Source organism: Botryllus schlosseri, chromosome 5 (genome assembly GCF_051294905.1).
Source record: "Botryllus schlosseri isolate E-star chromosome 5, Bs_hap1, whole genome shotgun sequence".
Taxonomy (NCBI): domain Eukaryota; kingdom Metazoa; phylum Chordata; class Ascidiacea; order Stolidobranchia; family Styelidae; genus Botryllus; species Botryllus schlosseri.
The window spans coordinates 20,148,215-20,164,582 of record NC_137240.1 but is presented as its reverse complement, the minus strand read 5'-3'; the positions used below and the strand labels follow the sequence as shown (position 1 = coordinate 20,164,582).

Here is a 16,368-nt window from a genome sequence, read left to right as displayed (position 1 = left end):
CTTGATCATAAATATGTACGGACCTTTGTATTATAAATATTGTTTGATGTCATGATAAGATTTGTCTGACATTGGTTTCTCTGGAAAGCTCTAGCTTGCACGGGCAATACTCTGATATGGAAGAGGGATGAAGGGGCAATAACTGCGGCACCCCACAGTTTCCTTAATGCGCATAATTTATAGAAATAACTCTAGCCGAGTGGTTCCGAACCTTTTTGTCTTCATTCCACACTTCAGATTTATCACGAGCCTTCATTCCCCACCAGGACCGTAACAGCACTTTGTTAGCCCCGCTAAAAGAACGTTGGTCTTGGGCCCCCAGAATCCCTCAGCCCCGTTGAGCCTGTACGCTTTTCCCTGCAACTTATCAGCAACATTGGGTCTACTGTTTAGTGCGTCGCCTTATTTGGACTAAACGCGCGAGGTGCGAAAAATTTATATAATTCGTGTATGAATCGGCCAATATGATATCAATGCTATCAATGATATGTTGCAATCCCCTCTCTGCTCACGTAATCAGATTTACTGAGTGAGGTGTGTTGTAAAAGGTAGGGTCCTATTTTTCATCTGAACAGTCACAAACAATGTACAATGCGATAAGACACAATGCCACAGTGCGATGTCATGAACAGATAGGAGGATGTCGAACGACACGCATCAGTAGCGACGTCCACCTCAGCCTATAGTACCCGATGTCACAGTTCTTTTCGATAATGATCTATTTTGTCGCCGTAAAAACGAATCGAACCCGTACCGTCAGATTGGTGGGCGCTTATCGTAACCACTACACTATCTCCCCGACCCGTTGGTATATTAACTTCGTTACATTATGGTATTTCGTGACCTCCTATATCTGCTATGTCAAAAGATATGGGAATCGCCAAAACTAAAAGGCCCACGTGATTTCAAATTGGTAGTGCTTTACTGGCAAATATTTTTTCCCTACGGGGTGGAATTTGTCCTGTGGGGCTCAGAACGCCTGGACAGGAACATTCGGAACCAGTCATTTAGCCAATTAAACATATATCTATTATATATACATCGAAGTTTTGGGTCACTACAAGGGCATTCCTTCTCGGCCAAGGTCTTCTCGCTGCAGATCGTTCTGGCACACTTCTCGGAGTTGCATGTTACATGGCCTATAACTTCATATGCCTTGGTGCGTCGTGGTGCAGTAATGGCCGACGCTGAAGTCTCCATTTCTATAAATTCTACGTATTTTCGTGGGGGAAGGATACCCAATAATTAGATATCTGGCAATATTGAATCGCGCACGCAGCGCGAAAATTTTTCGAAAAAGTGGCATACATTTAAAAAAATACTTTAATTTATGGTAATTCACAACATAAATTTGGGCCCTTCGAGCTCACCCCCCCCCCAATTGGGGAGTTTGGGGTGCGGCAGTTACGGTCCTGTTCCCCACTCCCCAGTGCTTTTTTCATCCCAGAGCAGCTATTTGCTGGTTTGACTACACAAGACACACAACCACACCAGTACGCAAGACAATCGCCTATAACTGCAACATAAAACGTATTGTGAACCGATGCCAGTAAAACTCAAAATTTCGCGAAAGCAGTTTTGCACGCCAAAATAGTCGTGCTGGATGCGCTTGTGACGCCATCATTGGCCATCCAGAGTTAAAATGTGGTTTTGTGAACAAAACACAATATAATTTTCGATACATACATTCTAGAGCAGCGGTAATTGCGCATGTGTCTCCGCGAATATGTAGACTGTCCTGTATATAATTTTGAACAAATGCGTCTATTCCCCACCAGAAACCATTGAATTCCCCACCAGTGGGGAATTGCCCACCGTTCGGGAACCACTGCTCTTGCCGTATACGCAATTCGGAAAGACTGATATATTCTTGGTATCGTTGAACACTGTCGGAGACCGTTTGGAAGCTTTTGTCTGGGAGGTACAATATGGTGCGGTGCGAGACTATTAGACAAAGGCATTTCTGGGCGGACCCTTTGCGCACCAGGACACATGAAGACATGAAGTTTTGACCAACATACGTTTGGGAGAAGTGTGGTTCAAAAAAGATCGGCGGTGATAAAACCGTCGTTGGTTGGCCAACACCCACGATATTGATATGTCCTGTCGTCGAGATGGTCCTTGCAATCTGAGCCCCGCAGCACAAATGCGACCCACCGAAGAAATCAGTGCACCCACATTCGAAACCACCTGCGTCACATATGTTTCATGGATCTGTGTTTTGAACAACTGATAAACTCTTATGAAGGTACCTGGGGCACAGGTTCTAATATATATTATGGTGCGTACTCATGGTCCTATGTTAACCAGTAATCATATGGTAAATCAGTAATTCCCCACCACGGCTCTCAGAGCCGAATGCGACTCAAAGCTAGAAGTCTTGCGGCTCTGATTGACCTATGAATATGCCACAAAAATATAACAGACGGTTGTTTTTTGTTTATATGAATAGTCATAGTCAATTTATGTATATGAATGCCAAAATAGGGATATTAGTTATTTTAAAGACGTCCTAGGCCGCTTCTGAAAACGCGGAAAGATAATTTTTGCAGACTAGCGTCAAACGCATACATGCATATCAATCAGACAATGATATATCTTGAGTTCTGCTGGTCATAGACCTTTATAGATCGTCTCTGTGAAGAGTAAATAGCGACACAACGGCTCATAGTCAAGTATAAATTGCAACATTACCAATATTACTCAGCGTATAGTCCTCATCAAACTTCTGCATTACGTGCTGGAATGTATGAAGATCTATCACATAACGACGTATTCAGTCTGCAGTAGTATTGATATGCATTTACTGGCGATGGTGTGAACGTAAGGTTCACGTTCGCGTTATGTGTGTGAATCTCGGAAATTTAGAGGTTCACGTTCACAAACGAACCTTGGTAGGTTCTGCACTCTGAACCTTCTTAATATATTACAATTTTCACATCAATATAACATCTTTGGTTAACATTGCATTACAGCGAGCCACTCAATGCATTGCACTGGCAGCATAAACAATCAACACTAAACGAGCACCTTGACAATCTAGAAAATTTTACCTGCTTTGTTACAACAGTTGGCTCGAATTGTCCAGCTTTCTGTTCGTGAATGTGACCCTCTGCTGTGAGCTTGACCCGAAATCACACAGCATCAAGAACGAAATACGCTACATGTAGGTAGTCAGTGAATGATGCTTATTGATATTGCAGTCTGATGTAAAAAAATATAGCATACGGGGTCCATCTCGATTTCATTTGTTTACTGTATCATAAAAATCAAATCCGTTTATGGGATGTTGGCTATTGCTGTATAATTTGTTAATGGGGTAAAACCCGTTTTACACTCTGCTCAATATCAACGTAGCAACACTCAGACGCCGAATACATTGTCCGGTCTCGCCTAGACCGTTAAGGCGTAAGCTTATATTCCCTTGCAAGTCCTCATCGAAATTGTTGGCAAAGTGACGGAAGATATTGTTTTATGGAATTTTTATAATATCATTTAATTGCCCCATTTCATACATTTGGTGTCGTGTAAAAAGTCAGGGTGTACTTAAGCATTGTGTCATTATGTGGCCCGAGTCGTCGCGAGATATCATGTACATTACTATGTATCACTTCACTGAAATGTAGGGTTAGAATTAGCAATATGAAGTAGCGTGACGTCATGAGGTTCACGTTCGCGTTCCCACAGAACCTTTCAAAAAGGTTCGCGTTCACACGAACCTGAACCTCCTTTCGGAATCTCACACCATCCCTATTACATTGTTTTTCAATGTATAGCATTCGCCATTGTTAGCCTATCAATGATAAAGTAACCGATATAGAATCCATAGAAGTCGATGTGCAATTGTGCATGCTTTTGAATTAGCTGGATGATGGGATCCAGAGGCAGGCTGGTTAGGGTTGAAACCAACTCACAGGGTTACGATTACGAGTCGCAATTCAATATCACTTTTATAGTTGTGACTCGATTGAAGTCAAGTCATTTTCAATTCACCTCCGATTCAAGTCCGAGTCCAAGTCAGGGAGTTGAGGGTCGGGACCGAGTCCTGTTAATATGACTCGTCCGAGTTCAAGTCATTGTGTTAACTGGTCAGTCTCCAGTTAAAGCCTTGATAAATCCCCTTTTATAACTCTGTTTGGTGATATCGAATGGTTTGCTTTCATAATATACTAATTATTCTTACTTTAAGCAGCTCTGGTCGCATTTTCAAATACCAGTACCAATAGACGAAAGCCCAATAGTGTCGTTACTTTACTATTCTTCGAAATAACAATGAAATGTCGGGTTTGGCTGTCTGAGTCACGAGTCATAAAACTTGGTTCGAGTCGAGTCATTTCTCTACTTTGAAAATAGGACTCGAGTGAAGTCCAGTCATCAGAAAATTTGGACTCGAGTCGAGTCAAGTCATGACTCGAGTCATTGCAAACCTGATGATAGCTGCCTTTACAGTTTCGTTGTTGTACACGAGTGATTTCATGCGGCTCCATGGCACTCTGAAGTTTGAAATGCGTCCTCGACATCGAAAAACATCGAGAACCACTGATCCAGATGGATCTAGGAAAGAGGTCACCAACGTTTTTGCAACCAAGAGCTACTTTTTGGGTACTGATTTAAGCGACGGGCTATCATTTACTCTCGCCATTCACCCGTACTGAATTTTTCTTTGATATTCATAGCACTGGGCAGGACTTCTTCACAGAGTCTTTTGAATCAAATCATCTCATTTCAACTATAGCTATCCATTAAGATTCTTAAGGAAATCATAAATTACTTCGTACCATGCTGGTATAAATTATACAACAACAGTCAACTGAAATTTTAAAATAAATAATTAATCATGTCACATAGTTTAGACCGGGCACCATGTTATCTGTTTCTGTATCAGTCAGTGGGAAGCCTGACATTGCATGCCATCAACTAGTGCGCTGTACTTTGGCCTGTAACTTGGCACTGCAACTCTGAGTGAGTGTCCCAGATGTGCATTAGTGAGGCGTGCTCTATGATTGTTTGTGATGAAGTTCATGTCCAAAAAGGCTGATTCACAACGATATGTTGAACCAAAGGCCCGGAAACACGTTTGCAACCTTCATAGCTGCTGCCCTTACACCACTGTATTTGTCCGTGTCAGCAAGGCACCAAAAGTTTGCTGCAGCCATGTAGGCTTTGAGGTGGAGGTCATTTTGCAGTGTTACAATTTCAAACTCCTACTGTTCAGCCTCCGGACATGACAGATTTCATCATACCGGACAGCAGCAACGATTATAGAAAGTTAGAAACATGGTACCTGTGTTGAGTGTAAGAGAAACAAGCTGTGTCAAAAGATGCAATAGGCAATGAGCATACAGATATTGAAAATCTGCTAGAACTTCACGACTATCTGATACCGAATAGTAATGTTGTTTACTTCTTCGGCAGCTACCATATCGGAACCCCCTCCGTTTCAAGGAGACCGTGGATGGCATTCCGTCATGTCGCCTATATTTGGGCAGTGCGCCGTAGCCTATGTCTTCTACATCTTCCGATTATATTGCATGTTGGTATATTACTAACTGTAATTTACGATATTTCATATCATCATTTTAAGTGTTTATATATATATGTATTGTCATTTGTAAGTTATATGTTGGTGTGATTTATTAGCTAAATCAATCAATCTATATATTTGAAAGCTCGCTGGTAATAATCAAACGAATATTGGTAAATGCTGCTATTCGATCTATTTTCAGAGCAGGCTCGCGGGCTACTCATCTGAACCTCGTGGTCTATCTGGGGCACGCAGGCACCGCTATGGTTACCTCTGACCTGGGGTATACGCCATATGCTATAATATAGTGTATACGCATACTTCATAATCATACGTCAAACCTCGATGGAGGGAACTAGGGTATATATGTCCTATGCTACACTTTCTAATATACATGCATGGCAGTTTTGGGATCAAGTCACTACCTTCGAGTCACGAGTCATCTCGAGTCATTGCACATTTTGACTCGAGTCAAGTCTAGTCAATCGATTTTCGAAGGTGACTCGAGTCAAGTCACTCGTTTTATGCAGATGACTCGAGTCAAGTCACAATTCAAGTCAAATTGCATTTTCGAAGTATGAGTGATGACTCAAAGTCATTACATTTTGCTGGATGTGTGTGAATCAAATACCAAGTATATAAGTATAAAGTCATATATAGCCTATATGCAAAAAGGCGTTGTTTCGCTCACGGAGACGTAGAGCAGCTAATAAAATACGTGAGCTAAAATAGAGTATTGAATACGAAGCGTCGAGAAGTTGAAACAAACTGATATGGTATAATACTTTCACTACCGATCGACACATCCGTGAGAATACAAACGAATAAACTATATTCGTTCGATTCAAATCATACAAAGGGAGGTTTGGTTAAGGTGGGTACTGCGCGATGTAAGCACTGAGCTGTCTAAGAAACAGATACGTTGCTATTAGATTATTCTACTGCTGGCACATAAACGTAAGCTGTCATCTTTTCGTTTTCGGTCAATTTATTTGTGATGTAGCAATGGGGATCAGTGAAAGATACTCTCAGTGTATGACTGGTTGGGTACAGAATTGCGTTGGGTATAGAATTATGGCGTGCGTGTTCCGTACGTCATACATATCCGTAAACTCGTAGCATACTACTGTAATATTTAACATGAATCCCTTTTCATGAGTGAGGCTCGGGTCTCGAAATGCCACAAACCTCAGCTTTTGGTGGCTGCTTTACCGTCACTAAACTGTTATGAATTCTCAAGGTAGATTGAGCTAAAGAGCAGAACACACGGAATCGTGATATTATTTGCTCTTCACATTTACTCGCGAGACATGAGTTGAAAATCGAGAAAAAAAAGAATTCAAGTTAGAGCAACGGATTATGACGTGGTGAGCTTTATTGTGCTTACCCTCCTTGATCGTTTGGACCTTATTTCCTAAGACACGAGGCAAATGTCTTAACACAAACACAAACCCCTTTCGAGAAACTGGAGCCTCCGGGACCTTTGTGTAATCTCTCAAAAACGAATTCTGCCTGCAAGCATTATTCACTCGCGAAAAATACGCTGTGTTTTGGATAGGAGTGCGGAACAGATTTCAAGACCTGGTCATCTAAGCACTATTAGACGTTCTTGTACAAAACGCAACAACTTGTTTTGCCGAGAAGGGTTTTAGTGAAATAGCTGAAATCAAAGCGAGCGAAAAAAGTTGCCTTTTTAATGAAATACTTGATAGCTCAAGCTACATAGTAGCCAATATGTTGTACATCTGAACAGCATGTTGTTCAGTATATTCATCTTATTCTTGTATAACAATTTTCGCTTAGTTTGTGTGAATGAAATTTATATTACGTAAAAACGTGCGAATGGAGCTCAAAAAGTGTGAAAAGCACTGGATTAGGGTATGCCATCCCCTCAGAGAAAATAATAGTAGGCTAATGACAAAAATTACACCATCTGTTACAGAAATGAGTCCAGCCGCTTTTTTCAATTATGAGAGAATGATGGCTTGATGTCATTGGAGTGCTTTAGTTTAGAGGTGTCAAACCTGCTGGAGCGGGACCATCACACACCGGCAGTTCGGCGCTGGTCGTAACGTCCGTCCCAGAACACACCAAGACCTATGCCGCATCAGGTTTCCTGCGACCAGGTAAACTGTATTGCCAAAGAGATCGGCGGCGATAAACATTTGGACCACAAAACACGGCATGGTGACGAAACCTTCTGGATTGATGTCTCCAGTCGCTGAAATCCACAGGTGTTTCGTTGAAAACCCTACCGGGGTCTAACCAGCATTTGAAGGCGGCCTGAAACAGAGCTGTTTCCATCCTGGATAGGAGGTAGACCTATACGAGATATATTTCATGACAACCCAAGAGGTACGTGCGTTAAAAAGGTCAGGAAACACTGACAGAGGATATGGGCCCAAGGATATAGCCTACTGTAGCTATAGGATATGTGTTACCAACTCGCGGGCCGCATGTGATCTATCATTTATTGCGGCCATAGGTTAGTTTCCGCTTTTGGAGAAACATTCAGTAATTTCAAATGTATATTTCAGTACTGATAATATTTTTAGATTTCGCAACGATGAACAAGACCACACTAAGCTCATCTCTCACGCTAATCCCCATCAATCTTCACAAATATTGTAATATGGCATTGTCGCCGTGTCGGTAACAACATTGTGCTTTAAATGATGACCTGACTGATAGCAACAAATGGGTTGGCGGGAAATTGGCCACACCCAAACAGTGACCGATCCTCAAACAACTACGCTGTATGACCTTCTCTTATTGAGTTCTCATTATTGAACGAGATCCTAAGATCATTGATCGTACGACAGTGAAATGATTCTTGCGCCATATTTGTCACATTAATGTTACATCCTGTTGCAATCTACTTTGAGTATATAAGTGTCTTGAACGTGCCCTAAATGAGATTCATTTGCTAAATCTGCTTGCATTAACATCTGAAATATATTCGTATGTCTTGAGTAATATCTGTGTTTTAAGAACAACTCTAACGACCAGCAACATGACTTCTCGGAGGTAAGTATTCAGACAGCTCTAACCTACGATATTTGGTTAATATAATTATTAGGGATGGTGTGAACGTGAGGTTCACGTTCGCGTTCTGTGTGTGAACCTACCAAATTTAGAGGTTCACGTTCATAAACGAACCTTGGTAGGTTCTGCATTGTGAACCTTTTCCATAGATTACTATTTTTCACGTCATTATAACATCTATTGCTGAAATTCTTTGTATTTCAACTTCGAGCCACTCTATGCATGGCGCTGGCAGCGTAAAAAATCAACACCAAACGGGCATACACCTTGCCAATCTCAAAAATTTACTTGCTTTGTTGCAAAAGTTTTCTCGAAATATCCAGCTTTTCGTTCGTGAATATTTAGTGACTCTCTGCAGTGAGCTTGACCAGCAATCACACAACATCAAGAGCAAAATACACTACGTGTAGATAGTCAGCGAATGATGCTTATTCAACCAATCATTGAACTTGATATCGTTATCTGATGTAAAAAATCTATCAGGCGGAGGACAATCTAGATTTCATATGATTATTGTATCATAAAAACCAAATCCGTATGATTGGGGTGTTTACTACTGCTATATAACTTGTTAATGGGGTGATATCGGTAGCAAGTATATAGAAACCCGTTTTACACTCTATGCTAGTCTTACCATATTTTGGAAATCTAAAAAGAGGACACTTTTTCAGAAATTTCAGACTTGCAAAACCGGAGAAGAATTCTCAAAACCCGGTTAATTTTTCCCACTTTGTGGTCGGTTGACTAAAAAAGAAAAAAAAGGTCATCTTTCCGCTCAGAGCTCAAAATACCGTTTTTTTCTCCACATTGTCAGGTGGATGACTAAAAAAAAAGGTCATCTTGTCACTCAGAGCTGAAATCAACGTTTTTCACTCCGAAATACCCGCCGGAGCGTCACTTCTGTGCTATTTTGCGGCATATCACTCGCAGTTTGCTCTAAATCCTGACCTAAATTTCCAAAAAAGAGGACAAATCTCAAAAAAGAGGACAAAAGGGCGTCCTCCGAGGACACTTTCAAAAAAGTCAAAAAAGAGGACAAATCCTCTTAAAAGAGGACGTATGGTAAGCCAACTCTATGCTCAATATCGGCGTATAGCACTACTCAGACGCCGAATACATTGTCCGGACTGGCCTAGACCGTTCAGGCGTAAGCTTATATTCCCTTGCAAGTCCTCCTCGAAATTGTTGGCAAAGAGACACAAGATATTGATTTTATGGGATTATTATATCATTTGATTGCCCCATTCGACACATTTGGCGACGTTTAAAACGTTAATATGTACTGCAGCATTGTGGCATCATGTGGACCGAGTCGTCGCTAGGTATAGTGTTCATTAATATAGGCTATCACTTAACTGAAATGAAAGGTTGGAATTAGCAATATGACGTCACGTGACGATATGAGGTTCACGTTCGCGTTCACACAGAACCTTTGAAAAAGGTTCGTGTTCACACGAACCTGAACCTTTCGGAGGTTCACACCATCCCTAATAATTATGATATAGATCAGGGGTTCTCAACTTCCCTTGTATAACGGGCCGCATTTTAACAGCAGAAGACGCTGCGGGCCGCAGAAAAATATATACATGTATTTGTGGGGTAATGTTAAATTTAGGCTAATGTAGCCCATTTACCAGTCGTATACGGCCATGTATTACGTTGTTATGCATTCTGAAGCATTAATGGACAGCGTTCGTAAGTTTGCAGCTGCTGCTTGTTGTAAGACTATGTAGGCGTATCTTCTTGCGGCGCAAGAAAATCACTTCACGGAGCGTGCATTGCATTCGATACCAAGTCGGTATATTCAACTTCAAACCCTTCCACCAGAGAACCGAACTCTCTGTTTCAATGCGTGAGAGAGCAACTATAAAATTACGGTAAATTTTGCGTTACGGAGGCCATTATCACATTGAGCTCTGAGTGATATGTGAAGAAGTCTGGTGATCGGGGCCATTTCTGAACAAACCAATCGGCCCTTTTTCTTTCCTTCGAGGCCTGGGGTCCTGCATCGTTAATTACAGTAGTCAGCTTTGTCAAGTTAATATTTTTGCTGGTCCCCTCCCCATGTTTGCCCAGCCTGTATTTACTCTGCACATACGTCCACTCTGATAAAATTCAACCAGATAATTAGTTATGCAATATCGGTGGATTCGTCCGAGGCTGGGTTAAGTAGTCTACGCGGCAATGTGTTTCAGAACATGCGAAAAAATACCGACTGACATTGATGTTTCTCGTCTGGTCACGATTGAATCAGACGACTGTATCTTCGCAATTCGTCGGGTGATCTTGTCCTTGCTACTAAGTTCCGAAAACAGCAGATATTCGCGCAGAATGTTGAGGTTTTATTGAAATAACACCTTCGTTAGCAGATTTCTTGGTTTTAGCGATATTCCAATCAATTTTGAACGATTGGTCTGTATCGTCATCGGCAATCTCAACAAACGTTTGCACCGAGTCTAACACTCTTTAAAAATGTAGGCCTACTACGTTGCGGAATTCTCTTGAAATAGAGTCCAGTCGAATACCGATTCAAATCAATACCAATCTCAAGTCGAGCATACATCAAGAAACGAGAACACATTAAAGCAGGGGTTCTCAAACTATTTTAGACCCGCCCCCGTTTTTGATAGGTAAAATTTAGTGCCCCCTTATCGGCATATAACAAAATGCAACCAGAATGCTAGCAACACAAACGGCTAGTTCGATGGCAAGGAAGGTTATGGCTGTTGATGAGAGAATTCTCAAATATGAAATTCTGACTATACACCGAGAAATAACTAGGAAACGGAGATAAATTGCGCAGAGCGCTAATTTTTTTGTTCAGTTGACCGCATCTTCGCCCCCCGCCCCCCTCAGATGCTTTCAGGCCCCAAGGCAGCGCATCCTACAGTTTGAGAAGCACTGCTTTCAAGAATGAGTAATCAAATGAAAGAGAGACGGTGCGATAAAAGTTCTAAGTATTAAGATAAAAATAATTTGTAAAAATACCGTGTTTATAATGAAAGATGTCGCGGGCCACAAAATAATCGTCTGCGGGCCGCATGCGGCCCGCGGGCCGCGGGTTGAGAACCCCTGGTCTAATGGATTCATTAATGTACCAATTGGTCGAATTCATGAAGAAACCTAAATTTTTATCCGAAATATTAATAACTAAGTCTCTTCTACTTGCGATTTGTTTAATTTGTTCTACTTGATTTTTGGAAAATGTTGGCTTTATATGATTGGTATTTAATTTAGAGTCCCTAAAATTTTCTAAGTTATCCAAAGTATTTAGTATGGCATTCCTAACAGGACTTGGGGTATATTGCGAATGAGCTTTGGATATGGTCGAATTGAATATTTTGGAGATTGGGAGCGGAATGGGTTTCAGGAAAGGTTTGGGTTTTCTAATGGGGTCTCTATGGGGGTTGGTTTTTAAAAGTAAGTTAAGTACTGCACGGTTGACTTCATTTTTGAATTTATTGGGGGATCGAAATTGTTGGGTGGGTTGGGTGTAAGCATTACCGGTTATTTGCGACAGAAAAGGAGAGGCTAAGGCCCTACCTAAATCTTTATACCCCTGACGACGTAAGATGCTATGGTAGAGTTGCTTTGGAACGAGTCAATATCCATTTTACTATATTCATTCCCTCTGCTTATATTATGTTTTCACGAATTTATATATGTTTTGTTTTATTTTTATACATATAAATATATCTGTTTGCAAAGAAAAACACTTTCATTTTCAAATTCTGTACCACATGGAACCTATATATCTTTTTGTTAAATATCTACTACGTCATACATCTATACTACAACTCCTTCACTTAATCACATCTTACCTTTTATCCACTACTTTTACAGATTTTATGTTACATTATATCTACCTAAAATACCAATCTATGGATTTTTGTCGGTAGGGTTAAGCCCGCCTGTGACAGCTTACGAAGGAAGATCCTTTGGCTAAAACACCAAATGCCTTGTTTATCGCTATATTTTAACGACATAGGCCTATCTACAATTAAAACTCCAACAAGAACTTTGGTGGATCCATCGCGCTTTCTCTATACTGCGCCCTTGCGGGCGCAGCTCATAGCTTTTGTCGCTATGCTGCCTTCGGCAGCTTATCACTGTGAATCCAACAATTCAAACATTATACAAGACACTGAGATTTATTCGACACCGATTACTTAATGACTTGAAATTGACTGCTAAATTTTGTTCCGAGTCACTAGTCAACCCAGATTTCCGAAACGCCTAGTCAAATAAGTCAAAGTGACTCGATTCAAATCAAGTCCTGCGAAAAAGTCGACTCAAGTCACGACTCGAATCATCCCAACACTGAGGCACAGCTGGACCTGGCATCACCCGTGATAGCGCAATTCATCGTAAGTAGCTTATGATTTAAAATAACTGATATTATTCGAATATATATAATTGGCGCACTTGATTCCCAAAATCAAAATATTGATCCCCTTCTCACTTCTCAAAGTACTCTGTGGTAACATAAAGTTGCGCTACACGCCTACATTTTAACGGTAGTATTGCAAAGCCTCTAACCAAACAAGACGGGGATAGCTATATGACGTTGCTTGTCATTTGAATTTGTAATTGGAAATGTCACTTACGACGCAGTTCATTTCATGCCGTGATCATCAAGGCAATGTGTATTTCGACGACTTATGAACAGCAAAACGGGCTAAGATGATACAAAGAAACCCACCGACACATCGAAATAAGCAATTACTGAGAATTGAACTCCAAGTTTCGTGTGTCGGAGACGGTGGCACGGACCAGCAACTCCGCGAATTCTAATTATATAAGTTTATACCCGGTTACAAATTACTGTGTCTATCGCTGTATTAAGGAGACGTATTTAATTCTTCAAGCTGCAATATTTATCAATCGAAACCACAACCACGCTGCCCCAGTTAAAATCAGTGTTTTCTGCTTCCAACTTCAGAATGCCTATCCTAATCACCTTCATTTCGCATCAGTCGACAAATAAAATGAGCTTGCAACCAATGGCAATCCCAGCAAATCTCCAAAATATTCCATTGAAGAGGAGAATTAGGTATGGTCTGTATAGTCCCAACGGTCATCGTCGATGTTTCGTGTTTCTTCTGTGTGATTCGATGTAATCGATGTTTGGGTACGCTTAGCTGCAGAGCTTGAGTATATATAGCAACGCGTATTTCTACTCATAAATCTCCTGTTATAAGCCTAGTGCGACAATCATGTGGACATTCCAATTAATCAATACGTACTGATGCTTGCAATAAGACTAATTCACCATAATTCCTTTGAACTTTTAATCATATCTCTATAGTTAACAGTGAAAATTTTCACTCTGCCCCTGGTTGAGGACCCCGAAATTGTAAAACAATACTTCGATATTGATCATATAATATTTAGCACGCGCTATGATATTATTCATGCTATAAGTATATTAAATGATTCGTACAAACAACACATTTGCCATTCGCACTTCCATAACACGGAATCAGGGATAATAATGACATTGAAAACGATGGAATTACAACACTGTAAATGTTCACGGTAAATATGTACACCAGTGCTTTTCAACCTGTGTGACGGCTCGCACTTGTGCGAATGATATATGTTAATATCATAATATGTATATGCAATATTTGTTGAATTTATTGCAAAAAATCGAGCGATAGTTTTTACATATCCACGGTCACTGTGTTTGGTACTGTAGCCAATAAGCGAGACACGCAGAAATATGACTTGATCATGAGATTCTGCCGACCTTTGGTTTGAATTCATGATAAGATTTGCCCCAATGGTATTTCTGGAAAACATGGACGATGACCGTTGGGATGCACTAGAGTATAGAGGTGTGCAACGAGCGATTTCAGGCCTATGAGACTCATTCATTTCGAGACCAATCCCTTCTGAGTCGCGGCACATGAAGACGTAAAGTTTTGGCCATCATACTGGTGCCAAGAGCATAAGCGGCGACAAAACCTTTGCCAAAAATTAGGCTACCGATGCTGGATGGCCAAACCTTTCGATATGAATATGCTTCGTTGTCGACACGGAATAGTTCCGTTCTTCCAGTCTGAGTAGACAGTAATACGAATGCGACCATAATTTAAAATCGCATGCGTAAGACATGTTTTGATAGCTGTGTTGGGTAGAATTGTGGTGTGCGCGTTCTATAATTTCATACATGTCCACAAAATCGTAGATACTGTAATATTAAAAATCAGTTCATTTTCATGGGTGAATCACGGGTCGCGAGATGCCACAAAAATTCAGATTTTGGTGGTAGTCTAAAAAGCTGCTTTAAGATTATTAAACAGCAACTTGACAGAGCTGACTCATATCTGTATGACTATTGGTGCAGCAGGGCTCCAGCCATGGAAGGAAGGGAGTAGGGTTGATTGGTTTGTTCAGAAATGACCCGGATGCCAGACTTCTTCTCATATCACTGAGAGCTAAAAGTGATAATGGCCTTTGTAACGAAAAAGCTACCGCAATTTTATTCTTGCTCGCTCACGTATTGAAACAGAGAGTTCGGTTCTCTGGTGGAGGGGTTTGAAGGTGCATATACGGACTTGGCAACTAATGCAGTGCTCGCTCAATGGTGGGATATACTTGCGCCGCTGGAAAATAATATTCTCACAAAAATAACAACCGCAAACTTACGAACACTGTCCATTAATGCTTTAGAATGCAGAAAAATGTACTAAACGACCGTATACGACTGGTAAATAAGCTATACAGTAGCCTAAATTTAATAGTAGGCCACAAATACATGGAAATAATGTTCTGCGGCCCGCAACGTATTTTGCTGTTAAAATGCGGCCCGTTATGCTAGGGAAGTTGATCACCCCTGACCTAAGTGTTGGGGTTTACCTAGGCTCCTCCACGCCACCTCATCCGCGTCAGCGGCAATGTTCCCTCTAATTTTTCACGAGTCTGCGCAAACACGCCAACTCACTGCGCAGGTCCTTGGAAAACAGTGCGCAACCAGGCCCCACATAAGGTGATAAATCGTCGTACCGCCTAAACGTGTGAAGCGCGAAAAATTTTTATGATTCATGATTGAATCGGTCAATATGATCGGGAATTGCATATGTATTGCTATCAATTTTTATCCTCTCTCTATGCTCACATAATCAGATCTACCGGTAGAGCTGATCGAATTAGGTGTGTTAGAAAAGGTAGGTCCTATAAATAATACTTAAACAACTTCGGGCGTACCAGTTGGTATAATGACTTCGTTTCATGATGCTATTTCGTGACCTCCTATCTGATATGTCAAAATATATTGAAATCGCCCAAACTTACTAAACTAAAAGACGTACATGATTTCAAATCGGTATTTCGTTACTGGCAAATAAAGTTCCCTCGATATGGCATTTGTCTTGTTGTGGGACTCGGATCGCCAAGACAGGAACATTCGGCGCCAGCTCTATAGGCGCCTATGGTCAAATATACGTATATGTATTTGTATATATATCGAAGTTTTCGATCAGCATAAGGGCAGTCGTTTTCGGCCAAGGTTTTCTCGCTGCTGATCGTTCTGGCGCACTTCTCAGAGTCGCATTCTACATATAGCCTATAACTTCATATGTCTTGGTGCGTGCGCGGTAATGGACGACGCCCAAGTGCCCATTTCTTTAAATCATGCGTATTTTTGTTGGAGGACGGGTACCCAATAATCAAGCAATATGACAAAATTAAATCGCGCGCAGCGCGTAAAATATTTTGAAAAATTTCAAAAAAATACACTATGATTTATGTTAATTCACGAAATAATGTTGGACCCCCTTCGAGCTCGGCCCCCC

General features: G+C 41.0%; 1 protein-coding gene across 1 annotated transcript in view; it reads right to left on the bottom strand.

Annotated features, from left to right (window-relative positions):
* The window catches only part of LOC145439845 (microfibril-associated glycoprotein 4-like), a 532,879-nt gene that overhangs the window by 339,453 nt on the left and 177,058 nt on the right, over positions 1 to 16,368 (bottom strand). The gene's annotated exons all lie outside the window — the stretch shown is intronic.